At 40.9% G+C, this 23,832-nt stretch overlaps 1 protein-coding gene across 17 annotated transcripts in view; it reads right to left on the reverse strand.

The window, feature by feature from the left end:
• The window catches only part of CTNNA3 (catenin alpha 3), a 939,042-nt gene that overhangs the window by 846,919 nt on the left and 68,291 nt on the right, over positions 1 to 23,832 (reverse strand). The window lies entirely within an intron of this gene.

Genomic DNA, 23,832 nt, shown 5'->3' on the forward strand with positions numbered 1-23,832 from the left:
AAACAACTTTTAAAAAACAAACCCTTCTTATCCTATGTATTTAGAGCAGAGGACAGATTTACATTTTAAATTTAAACTAGTCAGTGCCCTCTAAGAAAAGTTAGGAGCATGATGGAGCGTCCAACAAATTCAGCAGAGTGGGGGTGGGTTGTTTTTTTTTTAAAAATCATTTCCAATATTACAGCTCATTAATTAATTGCTATTAAATAGGGCTGGACAAATGGTTCAAGTAGAAATCCAAATCCACCTTTCCCAATCACATTAGAGTTCATCAAATCCAACCCAAACTGCAAATCCAACTCAGCACAGAGACAGGAAAGACCCTTCCCTCCAGACAGCCATCAGTGGAGGCATCAGAAATAGACCAGCCCCTTGCTCTACAGCTGGCCAAGTTTTCTTTTGTTTACAAACGCTCTACATGGGTCATATTGTCAAAAAAAATGGTCTTAACAATCTTGCTGCTTCTTAGCCTAGATGATGGATGAGTCAGTGCAACACTGACTGCCTTAAACCTGCAGTAACACAGTCCCAGAAAATTCTCCCAAACAAATGGGAGCAAATGCTCCAGAGCCCTTTCCTCAGAAAGCAAGCAGACAGGAGAAGAAGCTAGATTTGGAGTCATCTACTTCTGATATCTGAATAGCACATTGTTAAAATGCTGAAACCAAAGGAAAACAGCATATTCTGGAGCAAATGACTTTCACTGCATGAATTGATCATGGAATAATTAGTCTTGAAGCCATTATGTGATGTTGCCTACAGTTTATGACATTGCAATATACCTAATTGCAATCTGAAGTATCTTACAGGTAGGTACCCAAAAATGGGGGCTATTGCTTAAAGATAAAACTACATCTCCAATCCTGCATTGGAATTTACCGCCACAGATTTCTGCACCCGTGCATTCATCTAGATAGTCTTGCTACTTTAAAAATCCATCTCAAATTCTAAAATAATCATCTGTGTAGCTACATTTTATTTCTATTGCATAAAAAAAAAGCTGTCAGACAACATTTCATCTACCCCTAAACAGATTGTGTCCAATTTGTTATTTTCACTTCTGGACTCTTGATCTGTCTTGAATTTCATAGCCTAGTTATCCACTCATCATGTTCCTTTGTACCTCCTAATCTGTGGGCTTGTGTACAGTATTTTAAAACTGCATTTAAAAGAGAATTGACTTAATTACACTCATCTTCACAATTAAAAACATACAAAAAATGCACTGTCATTTGTTTTTGCCAACATGCATTTACTCTGCTCATGTACACGGTGCCATTTTCTTCCAATTATACCACAGAGGGGAAAGTAGTATCTAGTTTCCTTTTAAAAACAGTTTGCTTATTTCCTGAGTGTAGATGCAACTATGTTCTATGGCAACTAAAGTAAGAAAAAGATAAAACCATGCTTTTAAAGAAACTAAAAAGTATATTATATATTTTTTAAAATCACTTAGCATTATGAAGTCAACATTCAAAGCTAAATTGCAGCCATTAACTCTAAACTTGGAGAAACGTTATCTTCTTCAAGTAACTGTTGGCCAAATGATATTATAAAATGGCAAACAGAACAATAGACAGGTGGTAAAGCAACTGAAATAGAGTAAATTGGTTATATTGTACTGGATCCCTTCTTCCATTGCTCTCCATGGCCAACGTCCAGAATGGAGCTCACTGCTAGGAAAAATATTACATTTGGGCTGCAGCCATTTTTTTCATTTTATTTTATTTCTCTTCTACCTGAATACCAATTTAGCAGCTAGGAAATAACTGCCCTCATCAACATTACAATCTCAAGGGACTTGTTCTAGTCAGTCATCACCATCATCATCATCATGTTCCCATTATGCCTCCTCCACTCCTGTATGTTTCTGGCAAGTCTTTCAATGGTTTTTCTGAGGCAGCTTATATGGAATGAAGATAGTTTGGGCATGTCATACTTTCTTATTCCCCAGCATTTTGCACTATAAAATAGTGTTGAAAGTACACAGCTCTGATAAATCTTGAGTTTGGTTTTGGTGCTGTATTTTGACAATTTCCAGACTATATTTAAGCTCCTGAAGGTGTTCCTGGCTTTACTGATTCTGTTCCGGATATCCTAGCTTGTTCCACCGTCCTGGCTGATGGTGCTGCCCAAGTATGTGAATGTTTCTACATTGGTGAGAACATGATCCTCTATCCGTACTGGTGATGGTGAGTACAGCTCTGCAAAGCAATTCTCAAGATCCTGACTATTTGAAGTTAGATTTTACCCTTGAGTAGAGGGCAGCAGACGATTCATTCTATGGCCAACAGAGGGGGAAGAGTCTCCTTTCTCAGCCTCCTATTTTAAAGAATCCATGACATTTAGAGGCATCTATTTTAATAATTCCAATTAAAAGCTTGAAGAAACAAAAGGCAGTTTTATTTGTTCATTTTTCTCTTATACAATAGCGTGAGCACAGAATAAGTGATACTCAGGCACCATTCACAACCCCATACTCCACCCACAATCCCAGAACAATCAAATGTTTCTACCAAAATGATGGGCAGTGAAATAAATAACAATGTTGTCATTTATAGTATCGCTGTTAAGCTTCAAAATAAGCGCTTTATAGAGACAAATATGGCTGTTTTCCCTTTTCAGAGCTATTGTTTCAGGCTGCTTTTGTACACACAAGGACAGACAATACCACATCAGGTCCCTTTAGGAAAGTTATACTCACAGCCACGAGGATTAAAGGTTTAGGGCATGTTTTGGCTGCTCTTGCACATGCAGAGAAGGCAGCCAGAATCCTAGTTCTTGAGTTTCTCAAGCAAAAAGGTATGGGGGTGTAGAAATCACAGTATTACCAGCAATACTAGACAAACTTGGTACAGAAGTGGGAGAAGGGGACAAAGGTGACTAAGCACCTACACTCTCCCTGTAACCCTGGAGTAGCTAGGGAGCCTATCTGGTCCCTGGCATATTTGAGCAGCCCCATCATTGCTCTGATTTATGCCTAGGTTACCTATGGTCCCCAGAGGTCATGGACATACTCAGCACAGCACAATCCAGCCATGCCCTCTTCCTCCCTCCTCCACACTCACTATATGAGAGTGATAAAGAACGCCAGCACAGAGCCATTCTAGCCATTCTGTGCTGACTGTGGAACCCCTTTACACAGGGGGTATCCCCTATGGAAGTGCAAAGCGGTATCAACAGTCCAGACTGGCATGAAAGGGCCTTAGCACAACAAACTCAGGCTTAGTATAAATTTCCAAACCCCACCACCAAAAGCTTCATATGTTCAGCTGGGACTTATGGATGATGATGATGTCCTAGAGGGAAACAGAGTACTTTAGAACTTATTGCTTGACGTATATCTAGGATGCAGTTGTATGTATCCTCTCAAGGGTTCATCACTATGTTCAGTATTTTAATTTTGCATTTCTGCACATGTGGATCCCACTTATGGCATCCATGTGCCCCAGCACAGGAATTCAAAACATTATTACTAGTAGTGTACAGTAGGGAGTAGCACATGCATCTTGCATGCCCTTCTCCACTCCCATCCCCATCCACATCCCATTAGGTATAAAGGGCCTGGTGACCCCAACCGCCACTCAGTTCCTTAGAGCTGCCTTAAGCAGCAAGTCAGAACAACGCAGTGCCCATCTGTAATTTGTTACTTTGTAATTAGCATAGCAATCAATTTGTTTATAGTTAGTCATTAGTGTAGCTGTTACTGTTTCATTTAGCCCATTAGCAGTAGGACAGGTTTAAGAGAGATATCACGTGAATGCACAGAGCAGGGCTTATGGCAGAGCCTTAGTCTACACTAAAGACCTATATTGGTTTAACTATGTCACTCAGGGGTGTGAAAAATCCACATCCCTGTGCGACGTAGTTATACTGACCTAACCCCCTGTGTAGACAGCGATATGTTGATGGGAGAGCTTCTCTCACCAAACACAGCTACTGCCTCTTGGGGAGGTGGATTAACTACGCCGACAGGAGAAGCTCTCCTGTCAGTGTAGGAGCATCTTCACTTAAGTGCTACAGTGGCGCAGCTGCACTGGTGCAGCTGTGCCAATGCAGTGTTTTAAGTGTAGACCTGCCTAGATCTCCTACCTAGTTTCAAGTCATGCCCCTCCTATTTGGGGGTGGGAGGTATTCCTCTCATTGACATCCACAACAGATGTCTTTACTGTTGGACTGAAGAGCATAATCATCTAAGTCCTATTTGCAAGTCTTTGAAGAAGTGCATACAAAAAGATGAGAGACCAGACTGAAGCTTTTACTCAGGGGAAAATAAATCCAGGAGGGATATGTTGGCCTCTTAACTACAGACCTGGGACAGAGACTTCTTCATTCCTGATTCATCCTTCAAGCACTCCTGTCACCAGAGACAGGACACCAAGATCAAGTGCAATTAAGCCAAGATATACTATATATATATATATATATCAGAGCAGTCAGGGCCCCCTGCTGTCTGAGGACAGAGACCCTGACTCCAATGCAGTTCCATGGCACTGAGCCCTGTCTCCAGTGCTGGGCATGAGGGGGAGTGCTTCAAAGGAGCCACTGCTGCCAATGGAGGAAAAAATGGTACTGTAATTCTCAGTGCAACACCACAGCAAGAAGAGGGTATAGAGATCATTTTCTTCACCAAGAAGAGCTCAAGGACCTAAGAGCTCAAAGGGGCATCTCTCTCACTTCAGCAACAGAGCACTCAGGATTGTCTACCCCAGCACCTCTTTTTAGGCACAGTCAGCATTAATAAACCATGCTCTGCCCTGGCATTCTCAGCCTCTGAGGAATCTTCAAATGCACAAGGAGACACCTGCATCATTCTCAGCACAGATCTCTCTTCATAATAATTTTTCAGTACCAAGAGATTTTTTTGCATCCTCACCAGTCCTCAGGGTCACTCCAGAGTCAGACTCACCAATTCAGCAAGTTTCTCCAATTTTGGTGACATCTAGATCTCCTCCACAGAAAGAAGGAAGGATTCCTGAGATGAACATTTCTCTGAATCAGCATGTCAGAAAATTAAGGATGCAAGTCCCACTCAAATCCTTCAATCTGCTATTATGGCTCCTGTATGGGAGGTTTTCTCATCCAAAGACTCAGATTCTTCTTCAGAATCTGACAAGTCCTTTACCAGAAAGGAAATCATATCTTTGAAAGAAAACATGACTAGAGAGGGATATGGGAAAGTACCTCAAATGTCCCCTTCCCATATAGTCTGCAACCATGGTCACATTGTTCCTCATGGTCACAATACCCACGAAATCAAGGACAAGTTCTCCCACAACATAGAGCATCTATTTGCAAATCACCTGTTACAAATTCTCAATCTTATCACTCTCCTCATCAAGTTCAAGAGTGAGAGGAAAAATAAATCTCAAGTGATCGAGTAATACCTGTTCATCAGGAGAATCCTTCTGATCCTCCACTTTGTTCTTCCTTGCCTGACAAAACCAGTTCACATGTTACAGTGACATCAGCTTATGATTCAAAAACCTTTCAGAATTATTGAAGCACATGGCAAAAAAAAAAAAACACTGAAAAAATCAATTGGAGATAGGCCAGGAAAAAAAGCATATAAGCTGTTTGATATTCTGCAACCAACATCCTAAAGCAGAGTTGCACTTCCTATTAATGAAGGGATATGGAATCCAACTAAAAAGGACTACTCTTGCCTCCATTTTACCTACTTCAAAATGTGCTGATCATAAATATCAAGTACGCTCCAAAGGTTTTGAGTATTTTTATATTTATCCAGCTCCACCTTTGTTGGTTCTTACTGCTGCCAGTGCGAAATCTAGAGAGAGAAGGTGGGTGAAGTAATATCTTTTATTGGACCAACTTCTGTTGTTGAAAGAGACAAGCTTCAAGTCTGGGAATCTAACTCAGAAGGCAGGTCTACACTTAAAATGTTGCATCGGTGCAGCTGCGCCGCTGCAGCGCTTTAATAATATAATACGCCTCTACCCCGATATAATGCTGTCCTCAGGAGCCAAAAAATCTTACTGCGTTATAGGTGAAACCACGTTATATCGAACTTGCTTTGATCCGCCGGAGTGCGCAGCCCCTCGCCCCCTCCCCCCCCCCCCCCCCCCCGGAGCGCTGCTTTACCACGTCATATCCGAATTCATGTTATATTGGGTCGCGTTATATCGAGGTAGAGGTGTATATAAAAATATATATAAACACTCAGGGAAATCAACTCCCAAAGAGGAAGAACCCAAATTACTTTATCTTTTTGAGAAGCATATCTATTCATCAGTCCCTTTACAGGTCAGGATAGTGAATTATCAGGCCATGCTATCGACATATAATTACCGGCAATGGGCTAGACCATCCAATTTTTAAGAACAAGTTACCCTCAGAGTTTAGAGATAAGTCTAAATAAATCTGTGAAGAAGGCATCAAGGCCAACCAACTGCTAAAACCTCACTTCAAACTGCAATAGATGCTGCTGATTCAGATTTTCATTCAATGGCTACAGGTATGAACTCATCATTGCTATCAGCATCAGATTTAGAGAGAGAAATGTGGACAACCACTGAAGGCTTATTTGACACTAAACTGGGAGGAATGGTGGATACGCTGGAGAGTAGGGATAGGATACAGAGGGACTAGACAAATTAGAGGATTGGGCCAAAAGAAATCTGATGAGCTTCAACAAGGATAAGTGCAGAGTCCTGCACTTAGGACGGAAGAATCCCAAGCACTGCTACAGACTAGGGACCGAATGGCTAAGCAGCAGTTCTGCAGAAAAGGACCTAGGGGTTACAGTGGACAAGAAGCTGGATATGAGTTGACAGTGTGCCCTTGTTGCCAAGAAGGCTAACGGCATTTTGGGCTGTATAAGTAGGGGCATTGCCAGCAGATCGAGGGACATGATCATTCCCCTCTGTTCAACATCGGTGAGGCCTCATCTGGAGTATTGTGTCCAGTTTTGGGCCCCACACTACAAGAAGGATGTGGAAAAATTGGAAAGAGTCCAGCGGAGGGCAACAAAAATGATTAGGGGGCTGGAGAACATGACTTATGAGGAGAAGCTGAGGGAACAGGGATTGTTTAGTCTGCAGAAGAGAAGAATGAAGGGGGATTTGATAGCTGCTTTCAACTACCTAAAAGGGGGTTCCAAAGAGGATGGATCTAGACTGTTCTCAGTGGTACCAGATGACAGAACAAGAGGTAATGGTCTCAAGTTGCAGTGTGGGAGGTTTAGGTTAGATATTAGGAAAAACTTGTTCACTAGGAGGGTGCTGAAGAACTGGAATGGGTTACCTAGGGAGGTGGTGAAATGTCCTTCCTTAGAGGTTTCTAAGGTCAGGCTTGACAAAGCCCTGGCTGGGATGATTTAGTTGGGGATTGGTCCTGCTTTGAGCAGGGGCTGGACTAGATGACCTCCTGAGGTCCCTTCCAACCGTGATATTCTATGATTCTTTGACAATCAAAATCTTTTTAGTACTAAGACTTATGAGTCTCTACATTCACCGAAAGGTTAGGGATCCATGGTCAGATCATTGGGTTTATGTACTCCTACAATCAGGGAGACAACAAATTTTGTCCTCAATCTTCATTCTCTAGATATAGATCAATCAATATTCCTCTTCTTCATCCTCATCACCAGAGACCTTCTGAGCAATTCAGAAATCTAGATATAAGAAAAACAAGTCAGTTCCCTGCCCTTTTCTGTAACTACATAGTCGGGTCTGACATAGAGACATCAGATTTGGTGTGATAGTTGAGGATCTTGGACTAGTCTACAAGGTAGAGTAAATAGGTATAGATCCTTACCTTATTTCCAGGAGGTTTGGGTGGCAATCTATACAAAACGATGGGTCTCTCAGGTCATCAGGGACAGTTATGCCATTCGATTTCAATCCCTAACTTCCCACCCATCCCCTCTTTCCACTTCTTCTTTGGGGAACGTTCTCATGAGTGTGCCATGTGTCAGCAGATGATAACTTAATCAAGTTGGAAGCAACAGAGTTATTGCCCAGAGGGTGCCGACTCCATGGGTGCTCCAGGGCTGGGGGTGTGGGGTGGAGTTGGGGAAGGGCCTGAAGTGGAGCGGGGGTCAAGCAACTCAGGGAGGAACTCAGGAAGTTGATGCCTATGTTACTACCTTAGAGGTATATCAGGAAATGTTTCTATTCTCCTTATTTATTCATATTGAAGAAAAAAGGGGATTTGTACCCAATTCTACATCTCAGGAATCTCAAATATATTCAGCACACCAAATTCTATGGTAACTCTTACTTTAATTGTTCGTGATTTAGACCCATGCATTGGTTCATTACCCTCAACTTACAGGACACTTATTTTCATACTGTCTAGAACTGTTTATTATAATTATGTTTTATTCCTAATTTTAGTGTTTTGTGTTTCTTATTTTATTTGTATGTACCCTTGTGTATCATTACTTTTAGTAGAATGTGTTTTGCTTTTGCAAAATCAATAAAAATTCAAAATTAAAAACATCTTTTACAGAAGGCTGTAAGAACAGATGATATTTTTCAAATCTGAAAGGATCATCTGATCAAAGATACTTACATTTTAGGTTTACCTTCCCAATTTTCAATCCTCTTATTCTTCACCTTTTCCTGAAGCATACTTAAATACCCTTAAAGAATGTATCACATACCCTGAAGATCAGACTGACCCCTCTCTAATAAATATATATTTACTCAGAAAACTACAGGCTGTTCAAAATAATTCTAATCCATAGAATAAATACATAGTTTAACGATTAAAATACCATGTCTGACCGATCATCTGGATTCTGTACAGGGTGGTTTAAAAAAAAGTGTATTAATTCCCACTAGATAGGATTCATGTGATTTCATAAGCAAAGTAAAAGTCCCCAAGCTGCGGCACAGTCTTACTGCATTCTCTCTACCTGACAGCTCCACTCAGAGGTCAGTTGAGGAGCAGAGGCATGGAGCCATGTGCATAAGAAAAATGAACAGGAATGGAGGTCCTCACATAAAAATACAACAGCAGTCAGAGTTTGAAGTCTCCTTGAATATAGTCCTTTCTCCCAGCCACAGAAATTCCTTCACCTCACTCTAATCCAGTCAGCAGAAGTGAGAGCAAGAGCACCTGTTATTCTACAAGGTTATTTCTATTTAGAATTCCAACTATAGGCTGCGAGCTACAGATGCTCAGCACCTTTGAAAATCATGACATTTTTCTGTCTAAATCCATCTGTGATGGGGTATATCAAACCCTCTGAGGCCCCCTGTTGGAGGCTTCATGGCCTTGCCACACCCCACCCCAAAAAAGGCAGTGGAGAGGGTCCACCAATCTACCTAGAGTGGCTCTGTAGGATATAGCCAATCAGGGCCCAGCAGCCTAGTATAAGAAGAGCTGCAGTTCAGTTCTGTGCTGGAGCTGTATGAGCGTGGATGGTGTGTGGCTGGCTGACAGAGCCACAGAACCCGGACAGAGCAGCGCTGCAAGAGGCTGGGGAGAGTGAGAAGGAGTCCTGACCTGGTTGCTGTGACTCCATTAGGACAAGGCCCTGAGGTAAGGGTGAAGATGGTGCAGGGCTGTGGGGAAAGGGCCCAGGGAGTTAGAGAAACTGTGAAACATAGTTAAGGGGACACAGCAGATGGCTGCTACCTACAGGGTCACTGGGCTGGGACCTGGAGTAGAGGGTGGGCCCGGGTCCCTCTCACTCCCCATCAACCATTAGGGGAAGTGGCCTGGACACTGAGGCACCCCAGAGGGAGAATTGAACTATAGTGGCCCAGATGGAGAGCTGTAGCTGAGAAGCCCAAGAGGGTGAAGACCTTGTCTCTGGGGAGGGGGCCCTGCTCTTTTGCTGAGCAAGGACAATCAGAGAGAGAGTTTGTGTGTGTGTGTGCAGGCACACACATTTTGCCAAGGGGGCATTCATGAGAGGTGAGTGTACCCTGTTATATCATCATATGGATTTAGGAGCTTTTAGATACTCAAGTTTGAAAATTCTGGTCTAAGCATTTTGTTTTCTTAAAAATCTTTGCCTATTTGCATCTTTTTATTGTTTAGGGTTGGGGGGGGGAGGGTAGGGATGTTAAACCCAAGACTATTTTTGCTAAATACTATAAAAATAGCCAGGCATCAAAATGTAGTGATAATGCCTTTGGACAACTGCACCCATAGTATAGTTCCAGGCATCCTTCAGCTTTAATCAGGAAATTGATCAGACCTGAGGGACACAAGACCCATCACAAATGGTGCAGCACAGTTAACAGGAGAAAAAGTTGTGCACCCTACTGGAATAAGTCCTATGCAACACGGCCCCCACCAAAATTTATGGAACAGTGCAAGGTACCCTAGGTGGGGAGCTGATGGGTCATTTGAGAATGAGGTGGCCAAAGTCCAGTTTCTATATCAGCAAATACTAGGGGGTCAAGAAGATAGCACTGAAGGTAACTAGAAAAACGTATTCGTAACTGAACTACACTTACTAATTTCTTGTTCATTTTTAATTTGTTTGCTCAGCAATTTTTCCCAGTATTTGTTTCTCAACTGCAAGAGGCAAAGAACTTAAAGTTAAGGGTCTAGGTGGCCTTGGGAGAAATAGCTATTATAGTATCAGAGGGGTAGCCATGTTAGTCTGAATCTATAAAAAGCAACAGAGGGTCCTGTGGCACCTTTAAGACTAACAGAAATATTGGAGCATAAGCTTTCGTGGGTGAATGCCCACTTCCTCAGACGTCTGATGAAGTGGGCATTCACCCACGAAAGCTTATGCTCCAATATTTCTGATAGTCTTAAAGGTGCCACAGGACCCTCTGTTGCTTTTTATAGCTATTATAGTGCATTTAGATGGCCTTGCAAGAAGTAGCTATTATAGTACATTTTTCCCTTCAGGAACATGGGTTTCTTTGGTGGAAAGGCTGCCAAACAAAAATATGTACTGTAGAATCTGAGTTATAAACACCAGAGTTACAAACTGACCAACCACATATCTCATTTGGAACTGCAAGTACGCAATCAGGCAGCGGCAGAGACGAAAAAAGTGCAAATACAGTACTGTGTTAAACAAACTACTAAAAATATAAAGGGAAAGTTTAAAAAAAAGATTTCACAAGGTAAGGACACCATCTATGTGTTTGTTTCATTTAAATTAAGATGGGGAAAAGCCGCATTTTTCTTCTGCATAGTAAAGTTCCAAAACTGTATTAAGTCCATGTTAAATTGTAAATTTTTGAAAGAAAAACCATAACATTTTGTTCACAGTGATGAACATTCCAGAGTTACGAACAACCTCCATTCTCTGTATGTTTGTTTTACTACAAGTGGCCACTTTCCACTGCCATCAAGCAGGGCAATTGCAGGCCAGATGTTATATCACCTTGAACTACACTTCTTCCATAGATGAAGGAATAGAGGAGCTGCTTCTTCAAGAGTAGTGGGGTAAGTGCACACAAATTGCCACTGACCTATGAACAGGAGCACCGCCAGCTTTTTTGCTGCCCTAGGCAGAGGGCAGAAGGTCCCGCCCCCGAAATGCCGTCCCCGACAGAGGCGGCAGAAGGTCCCATCCCCGAAATGCCGTTCCCGACAGAGGCGGCGGAAGATCCCGCCCCCGAAATGCCGCCCCCGACAGAGGCGGCAGAAGATCCGGCCGCCACGGTCACCGCCCCCCAAATGTTAGCACCCTAGGCGACCGCCTAGGTCGCCTAATGGGTTGCGCCGGCCGTGCCTATGAATCTCTTACTATAAAGATATTATACTTTTGTGGGTGTGAGGGGCAGAAATGAATGGAGTGATTGCTGTCAGCTTTTATTATAAAGTTGGTTTCTTATTTGTTTTTAAATTTTGTTCCCTACCATGGGCAGGTGTTAATCTCTGCTTGGAAACAGACATTTTCAGCTTCACTTAATTGTTTTCAATCAAAGTGAGAGAGATAAGAAGCTGAAGCCAAAGGAGTTGTTTCAAGTCAGAAGAGCAGCTTCTACCTCTGGCTACAAACAGCTGAGCATCCATCATTTTGCAACAGTGCCTGTGTACCCGTTTGATAGAGATGGGAAAAGAAGCCAAGAAGAGCATCTCAGTCCACTCCTGTATAGACCTACACAATAGATAGAAATAATACAGAGTACAACATCCAACTCCTCTTTTTTTTTTAAGATAGTTATACCAGCTGTTCTCCTTGGTAACATATTCTCTGCATTAGCTACTCTTTTTCTGAGTATAATGCCTTTAGCACCTGGCTCTTTCTTAGCTCAGAGTGTTCCCTCTTCTAATGAAGAAAGCAAGTAACTGCAAGGCTATCTTTTAGATTCCAATTGACATTTTGCCTGCTTGAATGAAACTTCTTTTCTTTTTAATGCTTCTTTCTTTAAACAACTACTGTCAACTCCATTTAAGACCAAAATTTAGGTTTAAAAACAAAAGTGGCAATGGGTTAAAAAGCCAATATAAATGGAAATTTTTACAATAAATTCAATGGAAATAGGATGAATTTAAACAGCCATATGCGATGCCGTGAGCCCAAACCAAAAAAAGCAAATGTGGCTGTTAATAAAAGTGAAACCAACCAGTCTAGTTTATTTTTCAATTTCATTCAATTTGGGTAATATATTTAAATCTCTCATTTTTATAACATTTTTGTATTATTAGAAGTAAGCCATATATGTCGGTTTTGAATGTACTGTTTTGTCTCCAGAGTGTCTTGTTAAACTTTTATATAATTAATAGAACCCGGAAGAGGGCTGGGCATTTCACAGAAGTCCTAGAAAGATGCAGTTCCTACTTTAGAGAGCTTTCGGTCTAAAGCCAGGCATAACAGGGTGGTTTGCCCCAGGAGCTGGAGAGCCTGGGGCTAAGCCAGCCCGATTCCAGAACGAGCCCTATCTCTCGCCTGAGCCCTTTTCAAGGTTAATAGTATTTGTATTAATTGCCAATTGATCAGAAGGTTCATGTCCCAGAATCAAACTGCACAGAATTAAACCCAATAAGGTCAATATCTTACAGGGACCCTCGGGACCTATGGCAAGGACACTCTCAGTGAGGGCAAAATAAAGCCTTAAAGATCTTTATTAAAATAAGGAATAAAGCCAGAAATGCTCCAGGCCACATAAAGAGATAGGAATAGTACAGTCTTGGTGATATCTGTGGTATTCTTTGCAAAATCTCTTAGATTTGCATACTCACATGCCTCCCTGAGGACCTGGTGGTAAGAGACAAAGGACCAGCTCTGTCTCTAGCATGCCAAATGAGTCTGATGGTCCAGGTTTCTCACTGCCCAACAATAGAGCTGAAGGGTCAAAATGGTGGAAAACTAATAACAGAAAAGCCAAACGCTCCCTCTTCACAGTGGTTTGCCTTATTATAGGACCTGAGCACAATTATGAATATTCATGCTAATGCTCAGCCTTCTATGCCCAACTCTAACTTCCTCACCCACATAATATTGAGGTGTACTTATTCTATAGGTTAACATATTGGTGCTATTTTAACTCACTATCACACCCATCACTTCTTGCTTAAGCCAGTTTACGCTTATCACTTCCATGTGCCAAAGGCCACAGGCCTACGATACTTAACTATACTTATGCTTTACTTAAGCTAATGTCTTACAGGATACTGACCTGTAGGTTCCTTGCATTACCGCTGAACACAATAAAGGCAAGCTAGCCCTATGGGCTACACATATGGTGAATTGTCTCAGAAAGAACAGTAAAGGGGAGAGTTAGGCAGGATGCTCAGAGAAGTTGTAGTGAGAGCGCCATGCACAAGAGAACAAAGAAAGTTCTCCAGGCAGGGAGGTTTAGGATGGCATACACTGCACATTAAGCCTGAGTTCCGACTCAGATTTGAGCCCAAGCCCCACGTCTGTCCACACACAAATCAGTCTGACTTGGGTCAGCAAGCACTCATGACCCTGGCCAGAGGACCCCACTAGGGAGCTGGATCAGAGACTCTGATCTAAGCCCTAGCATTTTGCAGCATGGCTGCAGCTCAAGCCACAGACCAGAGTCAGAAGGTCTGCATAGTGAAGTATGGACTGTTAGCATGGCTGTGAAACCGGGGTCCAGCAACTGTAAGCCCAGCTTCACAATTCAATGTGAATGCTCAAGCTGGGGCTTGGAGAGACCGAGTCCACAAGCCCGTGTCCCACAGATCCAGGTTTACAATGTAATGTAGACATACCCATAGGGACCCTGACTAAAACAGGGGAAGAGCAAAAAGTGCTCCAGACAGGATGGCCTAGGAGAGACCCTGACTAACCAGGGAAGTGACTGGGAGACCCAGAGGGGAACTTGAAAAGAAGAAGGTAGGAAGTGACCCAGGGAAGGTAAAAGAGCAGACCCTAGCTGTTCAATACAGGTCTCTGAGCTGGAACTCAGAATCAAGGGTAGGAGTGGGTTGCCATACCAGCCCCAAGGAAGAGGGCATACAAGCCCACTGTAAAGGTTGTCAAGCCCAGCATGGGGGCAGCAGGCTGAGATAAAGACTGGCTTAGAAAGAGCCCTCAAGAAGGTGGAAGAATTTTTGTTTCTATTAGACATTTTTGGACTTTTAGTTTGGGGGTGAACTAAAGATGGAGACCCAGCTGAAGGGCTGAATTACCAGGCAGAGAAACCACCACAGCACTAGAGCAACTGTTGGCAGGGTCCACTAGACCAGCAAGAGATCTGTGATGCCATAGCTGGCCACAAAGGAGCAGCGAGTGGTGAGTCAATTCTGCTACATCCTGTTCCTGTGAACACTTACAAACATGATTAAGCACTTCAGTGCAATACCTCATATGCTTAGAAGTTAAGAACATTAAACATTTTTTTACTTTACATTACTCCTAATGGGATAGAGTGCCTAAGGCTTTGGATAGACATCTTCAGGGGCTGTTGTAGCTATAAGCAAACTAGGCAGATGCACATTTGGCCCAGCCACCCTATTCCAACCCACCCCCTGCTTGTCCTGGAATGATGGAGGGGTGGCTGGGCCAAACCTGAGTGAGTGATGCTGCCACCTCACGCTTGGGGGGCCCCCCCTACTTCTACTATAATGACCAAAATATATGAAGGCTCGCCATATCCCGTCCCACCCTCCCCTCCCAGTTAAGAACCTCTGTTCCAGGAAGGGGGGGGGGGCGATACACTGAAGTTTTGCCTAGAGTGGCAGATTGAGTGACCTCTGCATCTTTTTAATTATTTTTCAAATAAATAAAAGTTTTCACGAAATAGAATAAGCACTGTATTTGGGGATTAGTCATAATGCAATACCACTAGTCTGGCATCTCAGCTTGACTTTTCCTTCTGTAGCTGTATCAGCAGCAAATCTTTTAATGACCACTGTTTTAGACACGCTGAGCATTGTAGGGAAGGACCAGTTTCTTGTGCATTTTTCTCCACTCAAGACTCATTATTTCCCCTTTCTGTAAGTTAAATCACATAATCCACTTCTAAGCATGTACGTGTCTCCCCACCACCACCCTATTATTCCTATATACTAAGTCCACTTAAGATTTACTGTGCACTTGGTTCCATGCTTTTGCAGAAAGTTATGGCTGGAGAATTAAAATATTAAGAAGATCAAGTAGTCACTTTGCCAAACCAATGTAAGCATAGGGTCTTGTTACTTATGATTAAGGCTAGCTGGCCTCATTACAATGTCTCCTGAAGCTCACAAATCACAGAATACTTTTTCTTTAGGTCCTCTAATCCCTCTGACAGAGAGCCTGATCTCATAGTCCCTACTCTGGAAAATTCAATAGCCTTTTGAAGTCAACAATAATTTTCCTTAGCACAGCTGCAGGAATGGGCATGGAAGTCCTGCTTTACCAAAGGCATTCTAAATTCTATTGCCTCCCTCTTTGTACTGAATATTTTCTTCTTTCAATGTTCGTATCATCCAAAAAAATTCTACCGCGTCTCCCTTTGTTTCATGTCAAGAAAACAAATTAGTTCTAATACTGATCATTGTGGAACTGGCTCTCTTCTAGTCACATCTGTCCATCTTTCACTGCTGCAACTGCTCTCTGATTCCAGTTACTAAGATATCTCTTTATCCAATGTGGAACTCAACCCCACAGATTACTCACTGACTTCATCGATTTTCCATATCATGGGCTGCTGTTGGAGGCAAGGACAGCAAATGTGGTGAAGAGGGTATTTTCCATCTGCACCAGGTACTGAAATTGCAACTTTTGGGGGTTCTTTCTATGCTCTTCTGTGCAGACAAAGGCATAGAATTAGAAACTGTGATGCCCTCTACCTGGGGTTACATCTTGGGCGTCATTCAAAAGCTGAATGTCCAAAATGTGGCAGCCCATCCGTGAAGCTGCACTTTTTTGCATTGGGCACAAGATGCCCTGAGGCCTCTGGGATTCACACTGGAATTCAAGGTGTAGGTTTTTACCTATAAACTTAAAAGCCTAGACTGGTTTGGGCAGCGAGAGACTGCCTCTTTCCTTGTTCCATGCTGCCACAGTTGCAATCAGTGAAAGCAACTGAACTGGAGCTCCCTCATGACAGCATTCTCCATGAGGCCTCAACACTGCAACATACATCCCCACTAGTCTTTATTTGCAAGCACAGGGAAAGGAGACAGGATGAGGGGGATTTGTTAACTGCAATATAATGGAGATATGGGATGGGAATTAGTTATGATGGTGTGGGTGGCATATTGGATTTTAGTAGTTCAGTGTAATTGCCGATTGTGTTTTAGATATTGGAAGGAAAGACCAGAACATAGCTACTATCTCTATTTCATGTTATCCTGTTATCAACCTCAGTTCTCCTATGATGCCAGCTCTTACTGAGCATTAAAACACTGGTGTGCTTTCTGCCACTTGTGTGTGGAACAAACTCCCTCCTCCCCCCCACCCCAAAAAAAATCCATAAATCAATATTATTTATCCTCTTTCAAATCTTTCCTTAAAAATCACCTCTGCCTAAGAAACGCTGCCTTTTGATAACATCTAGGCAGAAAATGAACTATACGGTATACACTGCTTGTCTATGCAAAAACATGCTCATCCCTTCTCCTCACCTATTTGTTTCACCCATTTGCTGTGCTTTGTCATTAACCAAGATTATAAATTCTCTGTGCAAGGATGACTGTTTTACTACACATTTGTACAGTCCCAGGCATAGTGTGTAGCACTAGTTGGAAAAAAATGACTTTATGCTTTTTTCCTATTAAAAAATGCTATTTTGTCAAAACTGGAACATTTCACAGAAACATATTGGTTTTCACAAACTTGAGTTAGGAAGTCTTCTCCTCAGGTTCAGCATGGAATTTTGAGGGTGAGACGCTCACCCAAGAGTAGCTCACTTGGAATCTGGGAGAACCAGCATCAAGTGTCTACTTCAAATCAGAGTAGGGAATTAAACTTGTCTCTCACATCGCAGGTGAGCGCCTAAACACCAAGCTATTGGCTTTTTTTTAAATATATCTCAAAACATCTCAAATTTTGAAACCTCAAAATTTCACAAAACAAATTTTTTTCTGGCCTTTTTAGGCATTATTGCAATACAGGTAAACATTATGTTTTAAAAATTGAAATAAGATATATACACAGTACAATATCAGAAAAAGTAGCATTCATCAGTCTGTCTATGATACTCGAAGAGGTTTTCCACTTTTGTAAATCATGCCATTTTAATATTACTTGTTCATCAGTTGTTGTAATTTAATGCTTAACTGAGGATCTCATTTCCTTTCTACTGTTTTAATCAAGGTTAGTTTCATTTAACTTTCCTAGATACTTTATTTAAATGTATTATCCATCTCTATCTTCCAGAGATTTTAAATGTAGCTGTTTAGAAATGGGCCTAAACTGGAACCATTTATTAAAACCCCTGTAAGTCACTGGTTCAGAAACAAATCCCAACTGAGCTTTTGCAAAACTACACCAAAATCCTTTCTCTCAGCTCATTGCCGTATCCCGCCTCTCCGCCTCAGGTCCTTTTCCTTTTATCAAATAGCAGCTGTGTGTGTAACCGTGTGTGCCTCTCTCAACCCCAATTTCAGTACTACAGCTTCTCCCCCAACCCCAGAAAATAAGCCCGTTTCACATTTCTTCTCTGTTGTTGTTTTTTTCCCAAAAACTGAGGACAAAAAATCATATTTTTTTGCCATGATTTCTTCTAACAATGACTCACTCCTATCCTTTCTTGAAAGCTTGTACTAACCACTCGTTCCTTAGGTACAAAAGTGGTCTTCATTCCTTATACCTCCTTTTTTAGTCATGCTGGGGGCTCAAAGGGAGGGCAGAATTTTGCCTAATTTCTCAGGTACAAAATGATCACTTTCTTAGAGGAGGAGATTTTACAAAGGCATAAAGGGCAGTAAAGTGCCTGACTGCCATTGACTTTCAAACTTGGATTTTTTTTAAATACTTACTGCACATGGAACATTATATATGAACTGTGGAGAGCGGATACTATGCCAAGAAGGGATCATGAGAAACCAGATCCATGGAAATACAAAAATGTTTACAACTCAGGCTGTTTTCTTTACATGAGCTAGGTTCTTTATGCCGGAAATATTAGACAAACAAAGACTGGGGATTTCAAAGGAGTAAAAGGGAGTCAGGTACCAGGTGTGACAATCTGGGAATCTGGGAATCTGTACAATTTATGAATATTGGTTGATATAATGGAGTTACTGTATCAGCAATGCTTGTCTGTGTATCCATCATGGATCAGCAGGTTGGTGTCATGTCCTGGAACAGGACAAAGAGAAGGTACCTCAGATTAATGATGGTCCTTTGATCACAATAGTATGCTAAAAAGCAGCTACATCTTTGGAAACACAGTTTCATCTTAGCCTTCTGGAAGGAGGGGAGAAGGTAAGAGCAGTGTAAATTGCCCAGGGACAGAACAAAAACAGCCAGGTGATCAGAAGGTTTTTTAATAAAGAAACACACAGGAACAGGGGGATCAGACAGGAACACAAAGCATTAGACTGGAGAGAGAAAGGTCACAGAAGCTGGGAGACTCAATGACAGAAGCCATCCTGCATGTAACTGCCTGTGTGAGATAAGGGACACCCTGCCTGTCTGCCTAAACTCAGATGCCCCCTCCCCCCCACAAGGGAGGGTGAACACATATAGGGTTTGCTGTTTTATATTTTCTATGATTAAGTAAAAGAGCAGTAGTGTGTTAGATTTGCGCAAAGTGTCTGAGGGCATGTTATATACTTTACAACTACTGCATGCCCCCGGAGAGAGTTGAACTGTAAACCAGAAGCTTCACACCTGTCAGTAGAGATCAGGGAGAGGGTATGTTTAAATACAGGGGTGTCTGAAGATTTGATATTGCACCCAGGAACTAGACAGCTGGTTAGCAGGTTCCAGAAAGGTCTGCTCCCCAAGAGTGTGTTTAGGGTCCCCACAATTATGCAGTGGCTGGACTCCATTTCAGGCTCTTGGATAGCACAGGCCACAGAATTTCACCCAGTGACTCCAGCATCTAGCCAATTAACTTGTGTTTGTACATAACTTTTAGAAAGACATCCAGTCTTGATTTAAAGTCCCTTACTAAGATGTTCCAATGGTTAGTTACCCCCACTGTTAAAACGGTCTTGATTTCCAGTTTGAACTTTTTTAACTTCCAACTCCTAGCCATTTGATCTTGTTATGCCTTTGTCTGCTAGATTAAAGAGTCCCCTAGTATCAGGTTCCCCTTTCCCTTGTAGATATTTTTAAGTCTTAACCTTCTATCAAGAAGCTGAAGAGATTGAGCTCCTTAAGTCTTATCGTAATGCCTGTTTTCCTGGTGGCAAATTATTTTTGTACTTCTGCTTTGAATCCGCTCCAATTTTTCAATATCCTCTTTAGAGTGTTGACCCCAGAAATGGGCATATCACAATAATACTATCACCAAAGCCATATATAAAGCAATTGGGGGCTGAGTTCTTTTGAAAATTTGGCCCCAGTTCTAGGTGCAGAATCTTTTGATGTCTGCCCCTCACCTGAATGCATCTGAAAAAGCAGAGTGAAAAATGTATGTTTATTCTCTTTAAACAAATAGAAATACTGGATCTCAAGACTAAGGTAAACTGTTCCTATTGTTTGAGTTTTACAGCGTACCTTCAGTCTAAAATTAAGCATTTTAAGAAGTAAATTGGCCTGTTTGCACATAAAAACATATATAGTGCTGCACATCATGCACTTCTCTGGAACCAAGACAAAAATGAAGAACAATTTGACAGTGTTGCTCCATCTTCTGGAAGTATTATTTCCCACAAAGTAATTTACTGTGTGCTATAAATTATCTCCTGTAATAATTAATGCTTCAAGTTTTATCTGAAACCTTTTTTAAACCTTTCTTTATATATGAATGGACAGTGCATGATATGAAGAATAAAAATTGCATATTTAAATAATTCATCATAAATTAACTCTCTTTCTATATATATCTTAAAAGCTCTTTCCTGGCATATTAGCCTGAGGGCATACAATGAAAAATCAAACAAGTAACTTAACAGCTATATCGGAATGGTGTGATTTTTTTTTTTTTTTTTTTTTTTTTTACGTTTTAAAGTTCTGTTGTCAGCTGTTATGTTACACTATTACCGGAGACGTAAGAGCAGAAACAGAACTTCCTTTAAATTTGAGCCAACAGTGCTACAGGCATGCTAAAGGCATTACTAACATTAAGAACATCAACTGCTGCAATAATATTTCAATCTGACAAATACTAGGTACCACTGAATTTAATACATAATATCCATTTGTATTTGCATGTGACAAAATGATCTTGCACTATTATTGGCCAGTGAACCATTGGTAGGAACAGGGTCCGATAAAAGAGAGGGTGAATGCTTACAAAATTTCCTGAGACATTCACACTTATTCCACACTTAACACAGCATTTGGGAGACCCTTCCTTCTCTTCAGGCTACACTGTAGGAAGGCAGCTAATGAACCTGAACTGCCTTCCCGCAGTCTCAAACCCAAATGCCTCCTGCTGCAGAAAGCAACCTCCCTCCCTGAAATGATCAAAGAAGTTAGATTGTCTGGCCAGTATTGTGTCAGAGAAGAAAGTGACACACATACCAGCTCCTTTGACAAAGCTCAGCCCTGTTTGCAAAATTGGAGATTCTGAAAGCACTGAGGAAAGGCTGAGCTGGCACATGCCAAAAGTTTTGTCTGTCTTAGTTATTGTAAGCCAAAGAGGAATTCCCAGATCCACTGCTGACAGAGGTAATCAACTCTTTAGAGAGAGCTACCCTGAAGTGGAAGACATTCTGATTGATTCTGAAGAAAATGTCACTTAAGAGACCTTAGCACCCTGATCTTTATCTACCCTTGTGATCGCACCATAAGTAGTTTGGTCAATGGCAGTTTAAAAAAAAATGACATTAAAATGTCCTCTTAAAACAAGCTGTTTTTTAGTATCTCTCCTAAAAACTTCAAAATCATTGTTTCCATTTCTATATTGCAATTACAGGTCTTCTCTGGTTTTCTCACTCCTAAGAAATAAGGACAGAAGCAGACCAAAAAAAAGCAAATTTAAAAGAAAGATTCATCACTCTCACTGTGAAAGTACTTCTGTGTTATTGTACCTCATGAGGATTAATTTCCATATTGTAGAGAACTTCTGGTTCATTCCCGCAATAGAATCAGTGAATCAGTATCTTACCAACAGGACTGGGTGTTGTTTTACAGCACTAAGAGTGATATATAAACTGTTAGCTATTAGAAGTGGGCCTGAACTGGAAAACTAGATTCAAATATCACTTAAATGTGAAGAAGTTCAGATTCTGATCAGGTCTGAACTTGTGGGGTTTGGTCTGATTTCTAATGGCAGCCTCTTCCCAAATAGACTATTCTATTTTCCAGGCAAAAAGCAATCAAAGTGTATTCTGTGGGTAGGAGATTAGACAGCTCTCACTCTGCAGGTTCTCCTGTAAATCCTACCAAGAATTATGTTATATTGGCTGATGGAAACTGGTTCAGCAGTAGCATAAGCAAAAAACAGAACTCAAATGTACAAATATGGACAAAATCTTTGACGTGCTCGGTAAAGGGGTGCAATGTACACCCTCACCCTTTATGCAATGGTCTTCTCCGATTGAAATGAGGAACACATTTTATGACTAATATCTTTAATAAGAGACGTAGTTTTGGAGAAGGAAATTAAATGTAGAGATGAAAGATAGCAGGAAAGGATATTGAGGAGATGCTTGTGGCCCAGACTGATGGGCAAGGGTGGCAAGACAGTCTCAAAATGTTTTGGAAATACACACTAATGAGACCAGAGATTGTGGCGAGATTCCAGGAAATGCAAGAGTAAACCAGGGTCTGTGAATAGAAGAGAAGCAGAGAAACCAAATGCCAACCCAAGGAGAAATGAAGTGTGTAACTAAAGAGTCTGCTAGGGAATGAGGGATTTATTATGTGACATTAAATGGAACTTTGCAAGGCAAAGAGTGAGAATTCAGAGTAAAGAGATAATTGCAATTAAAGTGCAGTTCTACTCTGAAGGTGCCAATTCTATAGACACTCATCTCACTCAGATATGCTCCCTGAGCCCTTACAGATGAGACCTTTATTATGCTCAACATAAATTATGAGATCAGATAGCAAACCCATTAGAAGTGGAAACAGATGCTATTCATTACTAGAAACCGCACCTTCTAGCTATTGAGTGGCCTTATATCAAAGGGGCACAAAATCTGTATACCATCTCACTACAGCTGGTCAAAACTCAGGATTTCCATCTCATGTGAGATTCTGACATTTTAAAATTTTTCATTCTCAATTAGAAAAAATATCAAAATTTTGTTTTGGGAAAAATGTGTTGTGGATTGTGTGTTCTCAGTTTTTATATTTTTACATTATTTCATGACATGTCAGTTGTGCATTTTATGCACTACTACTATTTTATGTCATTATGACATGTCAGTAGTAGTTGAAATATTTCTATTTATTTTTATTTTTAAAGTCATTAAAGGCGGCAGGTACTGAATGAACATCTTTTCTAGATCAAGTGTGTTCTGTTTGTTTTGAAATGGAACAGTTTGACAGTACTACTACTACCATGTCATAAAATGTCAAAAATATAAACATGAAAAAAACTTAAATTTGAAACAAAATTTCAAAATTCCAAAGTCAAATTTTTCCCAACACACACAGTTTGTTTTGAAATCTCTTTCATGGAAAATTGTCAAAATCAATACAATTTTGTGAACAGTTCTGTTTTGTCAAACCAGGAAACACCATCTATTATCATAGTGAAACACACCCGGGCAACTTGCTCCTTGCCTTGCCCAACACAAGAACAAGTTATTCATGTTTTCAGATACAATCAGCCTCTGAACCTTTTCCTAAATTTTAAACAATCTAATCAATTTTCTTATTTAAACGCATACTGTAACTGATTTTCCCTGAAACAAGTCAGGAAGTAAATTTGACAACGCTGACACCTAGTGGTAACATTAAAAGATCAGAACTAAAATAAAACCATTATCCCACTCCTTCAATATATTAGCAAATATAAAAAGCTCAGAACGATTTTAAAAGGTTGCAAAAATATAACAAAACTACAGAAGCTATTACGAAAACTAAAGTTTCTAAATCAGTCATGGAAAGGTTATAGAAAATAGCTCTATATACAGTTTAACAATTGACTTTGACCTTGATCCTGCAATCACTTGCACATGATTGATATAAAGCATGTGAGTAGTCCAATTTAAGTCATATGGGATCTAATCTTGAAAATTATTTTTTTTTATTAATTTGAGATTTTGAATTTAAAATACATTAACTGTTTATGTGGAGCAGTCATGTACATGAAGATTTGATACCATTAACTTCTAGGGGTGCAGGTCAGAACTTAAATCACTTTATTATCAAACATAAACTTTATTATCCAGTATACAGCACTCATGTTTTCCACA

Source organism: Chrysemys picta, chromosome 7, assembly GCF_011386835.1.
Source record: "Chrysemys picta bellii isolate R12L10 chromosome 7, ASM1138683v2, whole genome shotgun sequence".
Lineage (NCBI taxonomy): Eukaryota > Metazoa > Chordata > Testudines > Emydidae > Chrysemys > Chrysemys picta.